At 38.0% G+C, this 14,953-nt stretch overlaps 1 long non-coding RNA gene across 1 annotated transcript; it reads left to right on the forward strand.

Moving 5' to 3' along the window:
- Positions 1-102: 102 nt before the first annotated feature.
- LOC141481010 (uncharacterized) lies at positions 103-14,776 on the forward strand. The gene is made up of 3 exons (XR_012464695.1): positions 103-10,146; positions 10,253-14,062; positions 14,182-14,776. It is a non-coding gene; the product is annotated as an uncharacterized lncRNA (long non-coding RNA).
- The last annotated feature ends 177 nt before the right edge of the window (positions 14,777-14,953 follow it).

Here is a 14,953-nt window from a genome sequence, read left to right on the forward strand (position 1 = left end):
TATATATATATATATATATATATATATATATATATATATATATATATATATATATATATATATATATATAATATATACTAGTTAGGAACAAACCTTGGAAATTATCTTTGGGTGATCACAAGAATGGAGGCGTACTCTTATAACACAAGTTATTCCAATATTTCGATAAAATGTATTATCATCTTCAGGGAAAAGCTACAAAATGTGTATGATGGTAATACAATATAAAAATTATCAATATGAAAGGTCACAACCTACTGTTAGTGAGGTTGGCCGTGTCGAAATAGATGTTACATTTAAACAATTGAAACATGTCAATACAATAAACAAGTCATCAAATCAAAAGAGGTAGACTCCTCACTGGATACAAAGAAAAATATTAAATTAAAATTTACTATAAATCGTTATTTGTTTTAAAATAATGGATTACCAGTAAAAGCCATGTGGTTGAAGAAAAAAGAGAGAGACAGAAAACAATTGACAATGTCAGCTGTCATGTAATTCAGTTTGAAAAGGTGTGTTTGTTTGTAAATGATGAAACTATGGAACATAAAGGAACTATTCTGGTGTAAGTGTGATCAGAGACATATCAGCTGTTCTGTAAGTAACTCAATGAGAAAACACAAGAAATCAAATATGTTGATTAATTAATAACATCCTCATTAGTCTTGTGGAAAACAGGTGAAGAGGAGTTGTTAAATGAAAGTAAAACCCTGCCATAGGGAGGTAAGAAGTTTGTTAAAAAAGGAAATATTTAAAATGTTATGATATTATATTAATGAAAAACCAGAATTGTTGTTGGTTTGGAAATCATGTAGATTTTTTTCAATGTCTAATAAAAAGGCATAGATTTCACTGGGGTGATCAATGTCTGATCTTTTATTCAGGCAATTATTGGATTGTAATATGAATGACATTCAAAAAACAATATTTTGAATGTATTTCTTTCAGTTGATAAAATTTTTGTTGAAAATCTGCCACTGGCTTCGGCAAAAAAGCGGTTCAAATTTATCCATCATAGAAGCCGATGATTTTCTCGTAGGATTGCAGGAAATCTCCCACCATTTAAATGAATCTGTTCTTTTGTACATTCCAAACAGAGAAAACAATTATTTTCGGAAAAATAACAACTATCAAAGCGTACCAGAAAGAAACAAAACTGGTATTCATTTTGGAAGTTCCAGTCGTTGAACCGAATGACTATACCTATTATCACCTCTACTCTCTTCCTATTGATACCAAACCATGTCAAAAAGCCATTCCAGGTGAAGCTCAGTGTACCGTACCAGAAGCAAACCCAGCGGACGCACAATCTCCATGCGAAGTGCATCTAATCTGATTCACGCAAACAAATGGAAATTGCCACCCAGAACCCATAAAACTATGTGACAAGAAAATTCAGAGAATGAATTTCAATTAGTGGATTGCAATATTTCCAAATGAAACAACGGCCTCGTCAGAGAGTAACAACGAAGAAGAAATGTCATTTCTCAAAGGGACCTATGTGATCCAAATTCCAGAAACTTGTAAACTAAGAGTAAACAGGACCATTATACAAACCCACAAGAACCCTAATATTGAAACAAAAGTTTCAAAAATATCTCATCTGAATATCAAGCACGACTATATCCTATTGAAAACCATTGAAGAAACGCCTAAATTTCGACTCGAATTACTGAATCTTGATGATTTGAAGAGAATCCAAAATCAAATGGACCATGTACGGGACAAACTTCACGAAGAAGAAACCATCGTTTCGTTAGGTATTAGTTTGTACATCTTTATGGATGTCTCGCAACATACCTGATCTCAGTACAAGTAATGAAGAAACTTGGACCGCCCAGAAGAACCAGACAGGACCCCGATGCAGAAAATCGGTGCATACCTATTGAAGATTTCAGGATTGAAATAAGGTTTGATTAATCAATCCTAATTTCAAACAACGAAGGGAGGTGTTATGTATGGACCACTCATGTTATAGATGAAGCCAAAGTCATTTCCCGGAGTGTATTTACATCGAGTATCTCACGCTGGATACCTACAAGGAATTCAATAGACGCTGCAATTCTACCCAAGCTTATCCGATATTATAAATATGAGTTTTTCTTAGTTTTAGTTCAGTAATAATTGTACCTTCAGCTTTGAAATTGTTCATGAAATATAATTGTAACTCAACTTTGAGTTTTTCGGAAAAGTTTTACTTTTAAAAATCGATTCCGAAAGCTCCCAAACTTAATTCGCTTGCTTTGGAGCGATGCCTATCAATTTACATAACATAACCTGAATCATGTTTACGTATCGAAAAATTACATACAGAATATATAGCCATTTTGATTGTGGTAAATAGCATAAGATATTAGATGGATTTTGAAGAGAAGATACACCAAATAATACTTAAATCCCAACTTTACATCTTTGATTTCACATCCCAAATCAAACGTCTCCAAGATAACAATCATATACTTATACTTATAATATATGAGCTGAAATACCAAATCATCATTGAATATTTATATATTTTCTTTTTGTAATGTAACGGACATGAAATTCTATCTTCGAAACAAACCAAAATATGTGGATTTTCATCAGTTTCCTATCGAGGTTAATTCGCAAGTGATTGATCCACCTTCTTCTTTCTCAATGCGGTTAATGGACAAAGGTCATTCTTACCCCCCTTCCTTTCAGTGAAAGAGCTTCATGAAGCAAGGGCCGAATTGATCCCTCTACGAAACTATTCATCACTTGAGAAATGTATATTACTGGAGTTTTTTCCCAACACCAAATCGTTATTTTCAACACCTCGACATTAAATCTTCCTCTTTGATGATAATCACTTGATGATCGAAACACGTGTCGAGGTGTTGAAAATAACGATTTGGTGTTGGGAAAAAAACACTTCAGTAATATTCATTACTACACCAAAAGTTCCAAACTGTTCGTTTGGAACGAATCAGTAGAGAGTTGTCCTGAAAATCTTTAGGAGAAAATTGAATTAGATAATTTAGGAAACACAATAGAATTTTACAAGTGTTTTTTAAGACGAAGAATTTCAAGAACGAGATTTTAACGGTGAATGAGAGAGAATATTTCCTACTTATTCACCAAACTCAAACACCTGTTCACGCAGCTGCAATTTCGCAAGAATGTTGTCATCTTTCCCGCCAACCGATTTCCTGTAGTCTTTTAAGACCACTAGATACTCGTTAGGACAACAAGAGGATTGTTCCAAATTCTTGGAGTTCTTGTTGAATACTCTTCGTGAGCAAAAAAATAGCAGAATCAATACTCCTGACCGCTCTGGATTGAATGATTCCGTACAGTCTATCTCGTCTTGTGTTTGTTAATCTTTTGCTGGAAAAATCCTCACTTGTTTACTACGTAGTAAATGTTCGAATGTAGTAGTACACGTAGCAAAAACGTATGTGAATTTCTGGAACTTCAACTAGCGTTTCCTAATATAACTAATAACCAGTCCGTGCAAAGCTTATTGTTGAATCACCTCTGACGGAAGCACCAAACTCTTACAAAGGTTCGAAATAGGTGAACACTTCAATCTAGCAGACCACTATTGTAATCTTCATGCAGTTATTTTTCACTGTGATTTTGGTGTTGAATCTGGTGAATTTGACGATAGTCGAGTCACTAAGTGTGGAGACAAATTTATGATGTTCAATATTCTACAGAATAATCAATTCACGAAAAAACCTATATACTCGTTTGATATTCTATAATAGAAGTCTTCAGGATAACGATTATATTTATGCCTAATTTGTGAACCATGTATATGATCATCTCATTTATTTACAACTATTTTGGCCCATCAGCAGGCGTCCTTCGAAAACCATCATATTCTTTTGATAAACTGCAGATATGTGACTAAATCTAAAAACCTCAGAGTAAATTGGTTTTTTAGCTTTTATGGCAGACAAGCAGTAAAAATAAACTCCACAGCAGTTGTGAACACATTTTCGATGATTATGTACAAACACAGTATAGTTGAGATTATATATGATGAAAAAGAAATGTATTGGAATGAATATTCGCCTCTGACAACTTACTAAAGTTCATGAAAATCCCTGAAATATGTAACAAGAATCTTACCTTCTTTTCGAATTTTCATTTTCTCGTATGCTTTCATTCCATTCTATAGTTGAAAATATCAATTTTGCTCAAAGGTTGTACAATGTCGTTATTGAAGCGATCAGGCTTTGATAACGACATTGTGTATGTATCAAAAATTGGGCTTCAAATTCAATAACGATCAAAGTTTCATTTACTCACAAAACTAATGGATTCTCGCATTTTCCGACCAAGACCATTTATTCAATATTTTGGAATAATCATAATATCATAATAACCATTAATTTTGTTCTAAATTAAACTAATTTCACTTTATGAACTCTCTGTATTGAATTTTCAAGGATATGAAAAAAATTTTTAAAGAATATAAACTTTCACGGACGGAGATAACTGTGTGAAAAATAATTTTCCTGATATTTGACCGTAGTCTGCAAGTTGTTATACCTGACGTTCCGTCTACTACTGCGGTGGACATTATCAAAGGCGATGTGGTAACGGTCGAAGTGCCCGAGTTGGTTTCGGCGCCAGCTTCCCAGGGTCACTTGGATCTTGCCAGGTGATCCTGGCAAGATTACATTCTTTGATTTCATCCCATCTCTTTAAGGATTGAGCATGGGTGTAACATTTGACTAGTTCCGCAAATGTCGAAGTCATCAGGCCGTGGGTGCCACTGGGTCCTAAAATTCTTAGTCCAGCCGCTTCCTTGGCTAAAGAGTAATGCGATCACCTTTACTCTTGTCGTGCCCTTTAACCCACCTTAGGATGGTACTAGTACTAGCCCTGAGGTAACACGCTGTCTGTTCAAGGCTAATAGTACTTGTCTGCTATCAGTGCAGATTGTTATGTTTTTGCCAGAAATTCCTTTCTTGGTTATTTCTTTTGTGGCGATTGAGATACCAGCCAGTTCTGTTTGGACCACGCTGGTATTTCTTTCCATTCACCACTTAATCCTTAGGCTTAGTGACCTGGAGTACACTCCACATCCTGAGCCTTCTTTGGTTTTTGAGCTGTCTGTATAAATCCGTATGGCATTTGTAGCATCTGACTCTGTGTTCAGCTTCATTCGTATTTTGTAGGGTTAATTAAACACAAACTTGGATTCAATTGCATCACTTGTTGCCTGCAGCAAAGATTGTGCAGTGAGCGCTTCCCGCCATAGGCCCAGCCTCAATTGACCCATTCCTACTTCGAGGTTCACACCAGCCATGCGCAATCGTACCATGGCCATTAACGCAACATCCTTAACGTACAGATCCAGAAGGGTCAGACCCGTGATTAATTCCATTGCCGCGGTTGGTGTTGTTCTCATGACTCCTGTGATGTTTAAACAAGCCAGTCGCTGTATTTGATATGATTTTTGGATGGCCGTTGCTTGTAGAACTTTCGGTCCCCATGCAATGGCTCCATACGTTAACATAGGTCTTATCATTGCAGTGTAGATCCAGGTGACCACACGGGGTGGAAGACGCCATGCGCGTCCCACTATCCTCCGACATTGCTTATAAGCCACGTATGCTCTTTTTGCTCTACTCTGTAGATGAGAGTTCCATGTTAGCTTCTTATCTAGGATAGTAACAACGTATTTCACCTCTTCAGAGAAGTTTAGTTTGCTTTTGAAGATTTCTGGAAGTTTTAACCCCGTTAAACTTCTTTTCCTGGTGAAAAGGACCATCTCAGTCTTCTTGGGATTGATCGACAGTGAGTGTTCCTAACACCATGTTTCTATCAATTTGAGCCCATCCTGCGCTCTATCGCAGAGTGTGTTTACAAATTTGCCGGTCTGCAAGATAAATATGTCATCTGCGAATGCAATTGTGTAGAATCCATTTTTGTTAAAGTAATTAATTGGGGTATCCAGAACTATGTTCCAGAAAAGGAGTGATAAGACCTCTCCCTGTGGACATTTCCTCATGACCAGTCCTTTCACTGTTATGTCTTCTACATTAATACTTATTGCTCTGCTAGAGAGCATCTGGAGTATTCATTCTCCTACTACCAGGGGTACATTCCTGGAGTGTAGTTGCTGGGTAATTGTTGGAAAGGTTGTGTTATCAAACTCTCCCTCGATATCTATGATTATACCCAGGGTGAATTCTTTGTTGTCCAATGATCTCTCGATTCTGCCAACCACATGGTGAAGGGCTGAATCAGTAGACCTTCCCGGGGTATCTGCATGCTGATTTGGATGAAGTGGGTTGTTAACAAGTACTTCATTTCTTATATAGCCTCCCCATGGTTTTTGTGAAACACGATATGAGACTGATTGGTCGGAATGCTTTTGGTTGGGTGTCGTCCATCCTACCTGGTTTGGGTATAAATACCACTCTTACTTCTCTCCACTCACTGGGAATATACCTCAGAGCTGGAGAGGCTCTGAATATTCCAACCAGGTGCGGCATAAGAGTGTCCAGTCCCCAGTGGAGTAGGGCTGGTCTTATACCTCACTCCAGGATCCAGTGAGACTTTGGTAAGCTTTGGGAGCTTATCCACATTGACGACCGCCAGTGATGCCTTCTCCCACGGCTCAAAATTCATTGTGGTTTTCTTCAGCCACTCTAGCGTCACGTCGTCATCGCAGACCACTCTGATGATTCCACCAGAGTATGTCCACGACTTGAACGTGGGCGGTTTGCTGTTTTTGCTGGAGGCGGTGAAGATGATCTTGTCCAGTTCCTCCAACAGTTGTTTTTTGATGAGACTCTCTCGTTCTGCGGTAACCTTACCGTACGGGTTAGTCTCATCTATGATGGCTACTTCGAGGTGTCTCAAGGCGGCCTCCACAAAGGTTTTGGAGGGTGCAGCGACATTACTGTGGCTGCGCAGCTTCTTCAACCTTCTTGGGGTTCCCTCCGTGGAGGTACTCGCGTGAGGGCGCTTTCCTGCAGTGGCAGCCGGTTCCTTGCCTTTTTTCAAGGCGGAGCTCTTTGCGCCCGCCGCAAGAGGTACCTTTGTTGTTAGAGATAGAGTGGGAGAGGGGTAGGTTGCACTCATAGTTGCTGCCACTCCTGCCTCTTCCGCTCTCTTTCTCTTCTTGGCCTCGGCGACGCTAATACGCTTACGCCTTGGCCTCTGCGTTACATCGAGAGGTGGTCTGCTATGTCCAGCCTCATTCTGAACGGTAGCTTGAGGTGAACATTTCTGTTCATCCCCAGCCCCCGCCTTAAATTGAGGTGAGCATTGCTGTCCAGCCTCGGGATCTGTTGTTTTTTTATTTTGTTTTGGTTGTTTTGTTTGTGTGTTTGTGTGTCTGTGTTTATGTGTGTTCCCACGAGTAACAAGGGAAGAGTTGGTCACCTCTGGCAGAGCCCCGCATTACCAGAGGAAGGGTAATTACAATGAGGCTTCGCCCGGTTCCTCAAGGGGATCGTTCGTAACCGCATATCACCCTGCGGCCATTCAGCTGTCGGCACGATTCCTCACACCTTAGCTTGGGTAGGCTAGTCCGCGATGGCATGTTTTGCAGGGCTTTTGGAGGGTTTCAGTTCTCCTCACCCTACTCATTTCTGTCACTGACCAGCTCACCCTACTCATTTCTGTCACTGACCAGGAGTCCGGCAACCACGTCCGTAAGGCCACATTGGCCCGAACAGGGCCCGAACAGGGCCTCCAGTCTCCTGGCCGTTCCCCTATCCGCCACCTGGGGACGCGCCCGATACGTAGCCCAACCCACGGAGATCCGAATGATAACATCCGTTGAATAACTAATATTATTCAACAATCACAAACTCAGGAGAGTCCACTGGATCAACCGATTAATTTATTGTCTGCCGAGATCAATAACTGAAATACCATTCAATGTCTATAAATGTAGACCGGAAAATCCAATATTGATGTTCATGTAGGTATTCATAAATGAATAATAATGTATAGCAAACTGTAATGTGATATTGTTGTATTGTGTATGTATATGTATTACTTTGATGAATATAAAAATGATAAATGAAATTATTTGTTTTATTTCTATTTCCTAACCAATTACTGTAAAATATATAGCATAATGTGAATGAAATATCAATTTGAAAAGAATCATCGTAGGGTGCACAATGCCTAAAACAATAGATAAGTTTGGTAGAAAAATAAAATGGGGTGGTAATGTCATTCGAGGTCCTCCCGGGAATGGTTTTAAATTAACAAAAGATGGTCATTATGACATGCAAAGAAAAATATTGGAAAATACAAGCGAACCAATTGACAAGAGTGATTGTGTAACTGTATCATGTCTTGAGGGGAAAATTAATGGAACAAAGGATGTCGTACTTCTAGCCCTACAAGCTACAACAGTAGGTAATGTTGTTCGCGATGCACGTCAAGCATTCGACGATAAAATTGCAGAGGCTCGGATAACTTTGGCTCGTAGGTATGATAATCTCAAAAGTGATGTAGAAATAAAAATTTCTGACATAACAGCATCCACAATGAAAAAATATGATACTTTGGAACAGAGAGTGGTAGTTTTGGAGAAAAAACACAAACTCAGTTCATCAGGTGGACCATTACTGGGGTATCCACACCGCCCGCAGCAGCAGCAGCAGTGGAAACACAGAGGTCACCTTCTCCGTAGGACATCGTATTGACCCCATTTACTCCGTTGCTGGTGATGCCGCTTTTATCACTGTCACCAACACCGGCGACTCCACAAGTGGTAGTATCACAGCCTATCGGACAGGTGGGTGAAGAGATGGAAACTTTCCTACAGAGGTGCAGGGAAGCAGAACATGCTTTCCGATCTAGTGTGGCCAAGTTGGCTAGCATTTCCCGCCAAGAGGCTGAAATCGCTAGGTAACGAAGCGAACTAGCAAAAAAATGGCCGAACTAGCAAAAGAAATGGCCGAAATAGATTGAAAGCAAACATCTCTGGAGAAAAGGCGAAAAGTAGTGACCTCTCCGATAAAGCGATTTGAAAAGCTAAAGACAATTATGGACACATTTTTCGTACAATAATTATAAATCAAAGATTAGTTTTAGGTTAATTAGCAATATTAAATTATGGTAGCTTCAGGTTTATATTTGTAATTTTAGGAAAAATCAAAATAAAAATAAGAAGTGGATAAAGGGTGTACATTGTTTTGGTTTGGTACACATTGAACAATGCGATGGTTGGGGCATTGTTCTTCATTTCATCTTATTATTTTTTTTATTTCAATTCCAAGCTCTTCTACACAAATATCTCGCAACAATTTTTGTGTTCTCCAATCTCTTGTAAATAATCTCTTGAGAAGAAAATAAAAGAGACATGTTTCATAATGGAATCAACAAGTATATTTCATATAATTCATATTGCATTTTATCCATTCAATTATCTCTTTCATTGAATATGGCTCATGTCATTTTGCAATTCACCCCCACTTCATCCCCACTCCGCCACCACTCCCTTTCAGAAGTATAAAAGTGGGAATTATCTGATGGAATATTCAGTTGATCAGCTAGCTACAACATGAAACCAAATTCAACCACCGAGCCATACGGATTCCTAGAGCCTCAGATAGATGACAACATGTCCGTCCAAGAAGGTTGTGTTCACTCCATCACGGCACCTCACCGGATTGAGTACGAATACATGACGCATGATTATAGAGTGCAGGTGCTGCACGTTACCGGCATCGACAAAGCGGACCTCTCCGATGGCGAGTATCCGGATCCTGACGGATGGTGGGATCCCGATTATTTGGGATCACACCATTGATCCTTTCCTTCCTCGGAGTACACACTATTTAATTGGTGTACACGGGGCACTGTGTGGTTGGGACAATGTCTTCCCCCCTTTTCCTTATTAGTTTTTTATAATAATCCCTCAGAATTTCTCATAATAATCACTAAGAGTTAATAACGGCTAATAAGACTTTTTTTCAATAATTTCAGAAGAATATTCTGCGGTTTAGGTATTCAGTAACAAAGGTTATCGAATATAGATCAGAAGAAAATGCTTTTTTATATGAAAAAATTGAAAATTTACGGAAAGATATTGAATGGGCCCAGTCATATTTTAGGAGAACACATAAATTGTTCATCATACTTCTGCAATGAAAAGTCGATTGCAAACCCAATAATAACTGATATGAAGCTTAGGTGAGTGAAATTCATTTATCAAGATGAGATTGAAATTTAATTAGAATATTCAAATTAAAACATTGATGGTATGTGAATTGTATACTAACTTATCATTTTCTTTTAGCTATATACGAAATAATGATGGTCCCAGTCGAATATCTTGCTACGCATTCCAAAAGTTTATTATATAATGTCGATACGAATACTGTTGAATAATTTAATTCCATCATTTGTAAACACATAGGTGGAAAACGGATCAATGATTGTTCAAGACGATCCTCTCAAGAAAGATTGAAGCTTCTGCTGTGGAATGGAATACAGAACATTCTGTGTCCATTTTATCGCAGTCACTAACAGGTAGAATGCCTGCACTATCAAAAAAAATTGAGGAGAGATACACACGTCGTCGCAAAATTCGCGTTAAAAACACGCCCTGGCAAAAAAGTAACAACAAGGATCACGGTGAATGTTGCAAAAAACCAGATTTAGATGATGAAGGATTTAAAGTATGTAAAGAGGATTACATCGCTGAGAATTTCAGAAAAATTGTTGAAGAGATGAAAAAAATAGAAATCCTTTCTAAAACCCAAAGTGGATGCAAATTATGGCATGACGAAAGGGAAAAAAATAACGTCATCAAATTTTGGAGATGTCTGCAAAATGCTGCCAAAAACATCCAGGAAACGATAAGTAGAACAAATTATTTATCCCAAGTACTTATCTACACCAGCAATAATGCATGGAAAGCAATACGAAGAAAGGGCCCTTGCATTGGAAATAGAAGTGAAGCAAAAAATATTAAAATGTGGTATTTACGTCAATAAAGATCAACAATTTCTTGGTGCTTCACCAGATGGAGTCTTGCAAGACGGTACTGCCATTATAGAGGTGAAATGTCCATATTCAGCGAAATCGATTACTCCTCAAGAAGGAATCGAAAATGGATAGGTAACGTTTTGTAGAAAAAACACTGGAGCTGTCAATATGAGTCACAAATAGTATCATCAAATACAAGGCCACTTGCATGTAACTGGATATAAAAAGTGTATTTTCGGAGTTTGGCCTTTCAAGGAAATCAAAATTACGGAAATTGAAAGGGACGAAAATTTTTGGAAAAGTAAAATGCAGGGACACTCTTCATTTTGTTTTATGAGAGAGGACATTGCCAGTTCAAGATCTTCAGATGATGTGTGGCTGCAGGTTTTTCCGGATTTTCCTGCAGCTGAAAAAGCAAATGCGCCACTGGAATCAATGAAGTCGCCCCGGAGCGCCAATTGATTTTTATTGTTGTTTTCATTTTTACCTTCGAAGATAAAGTTCAATAATTCCTCAACTGATTGTTTTTACAGAAAATAAATTCACTTGATAATATAACTTTTTTATTGAAACATTTTTAAACTCCCCAAGTAGTGACAAAGAGGAATATTCTGCATTTTTGTTTCTTTGTGTATTTGCACGTAGTTCACTTTGGTTCTCAAGTAATACACACACTTTTATTAGGAAGAAAATTTACTGAGAAATAGACAATGAATATGTTTTTCGCCTACCTCTTTCGAAAGTATACATTTCCTGACCTCATTGTGGGAAGTAAAGCCGTACTTTTCCTCCCTAAAGTGAAAGTGACGTATGGTATACGTTGAAATAACTTATTGACATTGACAACCAAAACTACTTATATATTCTATTATATAAGTATGAATTTTACCGTTCATTTATAGAACACCCAGTATTTTGCAAATTGATAGAAATCAGTGGAAGGTGAAGTATTTCCAAAAAGTAAACACCCATATTTAGAAAATAGTCAGTTGTAACTAGACCTACAGCAATACGATATGTTGTCACCTCACAAACCACAAGAGGAGACCAAATCATCTGTCGGCAACAAATAAGACAGATGGGTATCCGCGGCTAAGCTAAACAGTGGAGACGGGAGTGGGTTAAACAACTTAGCAAATTTCAAATAGATCTTAATGGGCGCCAGGTAAATTTAATCCTCCAGATACCCTAAGTAACTCACAATATCAATAACTTACCAATTAATATTGGAAATAAAAGATAAAGATCCCCAATATGATTTATTCAGTAATCCTAACTCACATGGATTAACCAACAACGCTTCTAAGACAACAATGCAATATTCACACTACTACGCGATGTTCAGATGTCAATACAAGAGCGCGGTGTATATAACCACGAATTCAATCAGCCATAAATTACGGTAGTAATGACGCTCAAAAAAAAAACTACAATACGTCGAGTAAAACTACCACGAAAATTGAGTAGGTGAAATCGTAAATACTAGTATCGGAAGGTAAGACAAACTCGTTTGCGTCGCGTGAGCTCAGGCGTAGGCGCATCGGTGTCAACAAGCAATTGTGAAAGGAAGAAAATACCTCAATTTCCGTTTTACAAATGCATCACTATATCAATCAGGTATAAATAAACAAACACTATATCAAACAGGTATCAATAAACATAAGGGCAAACAATTATTTAAATCATTCAGTATGTCACCAATATTCAAATAAATCAATTATAACTTGCGTGCTCCTTTTGGGCCACCCGGTATATGGTGTTAGGCTACTCCGTGGTTCGACGGAAGTGGATCACCCTGTAGTACGGCGGAGATGGATCACCCTGTAGCACCGGTGGATCACCCTGTAGTACGGCGGAGATGGATCATCCTGTAGCACCACCAAGATAGATCACCCTGTAGGGTACGACAAGCTGGACCAGTAATGGATCACCAAATAAAACCCAAAAAGAAAATAGGGAAAAAACCCTTAAAGAAGAAAAAAAACCCTACGGAAGAAAATTCTCAATCAGAATCAGATAAAAACAAGGTGAGATTCAACCCCCATTCAATAGGACTATTTGACTAATCAATACCCCTGGTATATTTTCATTAAGCAAAGTAGCAAGATAACAAGAGTATATTTTTGGGTGCCCTGTATAACCATATGACCCGTAAAAATCAAGAAAATTGAATGAGTGTTGAAACCTCTCTTCAATACTAATATTCAGTTGAGATATAACGATGGAACCAGAAATTACTAAAATCATCAAAAACACATTTAATGGTAAAATTCTTACCCTGGCCAAGGGGTTTTCTATACGTTTCTTCGTGTGCGGTGCTCTGCACGGAAGTCCTACTGGGACTTGATGAGTGACTGAGGGCCTTCTGTTTCTTATGAATCTAGAGACGAGAAACGAAGGTTGTAGAATTGAAGAGGTGATATCATAGCTAAGACCACATGAGAGATGCGACAGTGATTCAGACATACCTAATTTCGGAAATTCTTCCACCTGGCACGAGTTCGGTAACCACCACAAATCCTCAAAAGAGATTAAGTTTCAGACTGCAAATATCCACACCAAAATGACCAATCAGTCTTCCACTAAACAATCCTGACTTGTAGAAATAATCCCCGTGAAGGATGGCACAAATACAACCATATATATCCTACAATCAGTCTGATGGTACGTTGAACTCCGAACCAAGCTCATCGAAGGCTAACTTCCGAATACTAAGAGACTGCCACATCTGACAGCTAACCAGTTGTTGCCACAGTGCGTCCAATCTACACTACAAGCACCAAGGGGGCGCTGTGCACAACATCATAAATCTATCAATTCCTCCACAGCCACTTGAGACATCATCAACAAGTCCATGACCCATCAAAACTCCTTCTCAAAGCAATGCAACCCTAAAACAACCCTTGATAACTTGAGTACCCGATCAATCCTCCACCCGTGAACAACTGTAGAACTAGTTCGGTGTAGTTCGTCGGAACGACACTACGAAAGTTCGGCGGATGTCAACCAACAGCTGTCTCTTAACCTTGTATATTAGAATGTTTACAAAAATATTGTTCCAACCTATTTTCAACTATTTACCAATCCTTATTCATGCGATGGAATAGAAACATATAAGGTAAGTCGTCACATCTTTCCCATTCAGTACGAATATTTGAACATTCATATTATGCAGAATATTTATCGAAAATATCAAATAGTATTCAGAAACCAGAGGTAACTAGTATTGTTTTTCAGGCGATATGACTCTAATATGTAGTAATCCTTCTGGAAATGATGAATAACAATCTATGCAAGAAATATTCTTGGGAAGGTATAGAGAATAAGGCAGACAACGGCTGAAAAATGATAGGCGAAGTAAACTGAGAAACAAACAATAACAACTATTTCAACCTAGCGAGGAATTTCGGATCTCCAACGTCGATTGGCAATAGGAGAATGCGTAAGTACTGGTCAAAGCAGTTAGTCAGGGAGCATACATTTATTCTTGTACATTTCAGGTATGGTTTTCTATGGAACGGAAGATTCCCATTACTATGATGTTAAATGAATAAAATCTACTTGTAACTTAATTACATTGTTAATATCCGTTGAATAAAGATCTTAAAAGGTAACGTAGTGTTTTGAAAGGTCACATAGGAGCAGTATTGATCTAGTGCTAAATTGAAACGTAACAATGTCAATAATTTCGCAATCTCTCGATAGCGCAGCAGTTTGATGCAAGTCAAGTGAATACGAGACTCTCAGACCTCTTGCACCTAGATTCTAAACGAAAAATTGAGTATATAGTTTGAAATGAAAGACTCACAGAATAACCTAGATCAAAAAATAAATGATTATTATCCTTTTTTAGTGTGTTTGTATAAAAGCTTTTGTTTGAAAATGTTTTTTAATATTTTTATTTTTAACTTTTTTCTTCTTCTCTTGTTATTGACAACTACAAATAATTTTTTTTTCGTTCATTTCGTCTCCACCTTCATTTTTTTCAATCATAATCGCCTACCTTGAA

This window comes from Leptinotarsa decemlineata, unplaced genomic scaffold (genome assembly GCF_025532065.1).
Source record: "Leptinotarsa decemlineata unplaced genomic scaffold, Ldec_3_MD MMD2_tig00000035_RagTag_RagTag, whole genome shotgun sequence".
Classification (NCBI taxonomy): domain Eukaryota; kingdom Metazoa; phylum Arthropoda; class Insecta; order Coleoptera; family Chrysomelidae; genus Leptinotarsa; species Leptinotarsa decemlineata.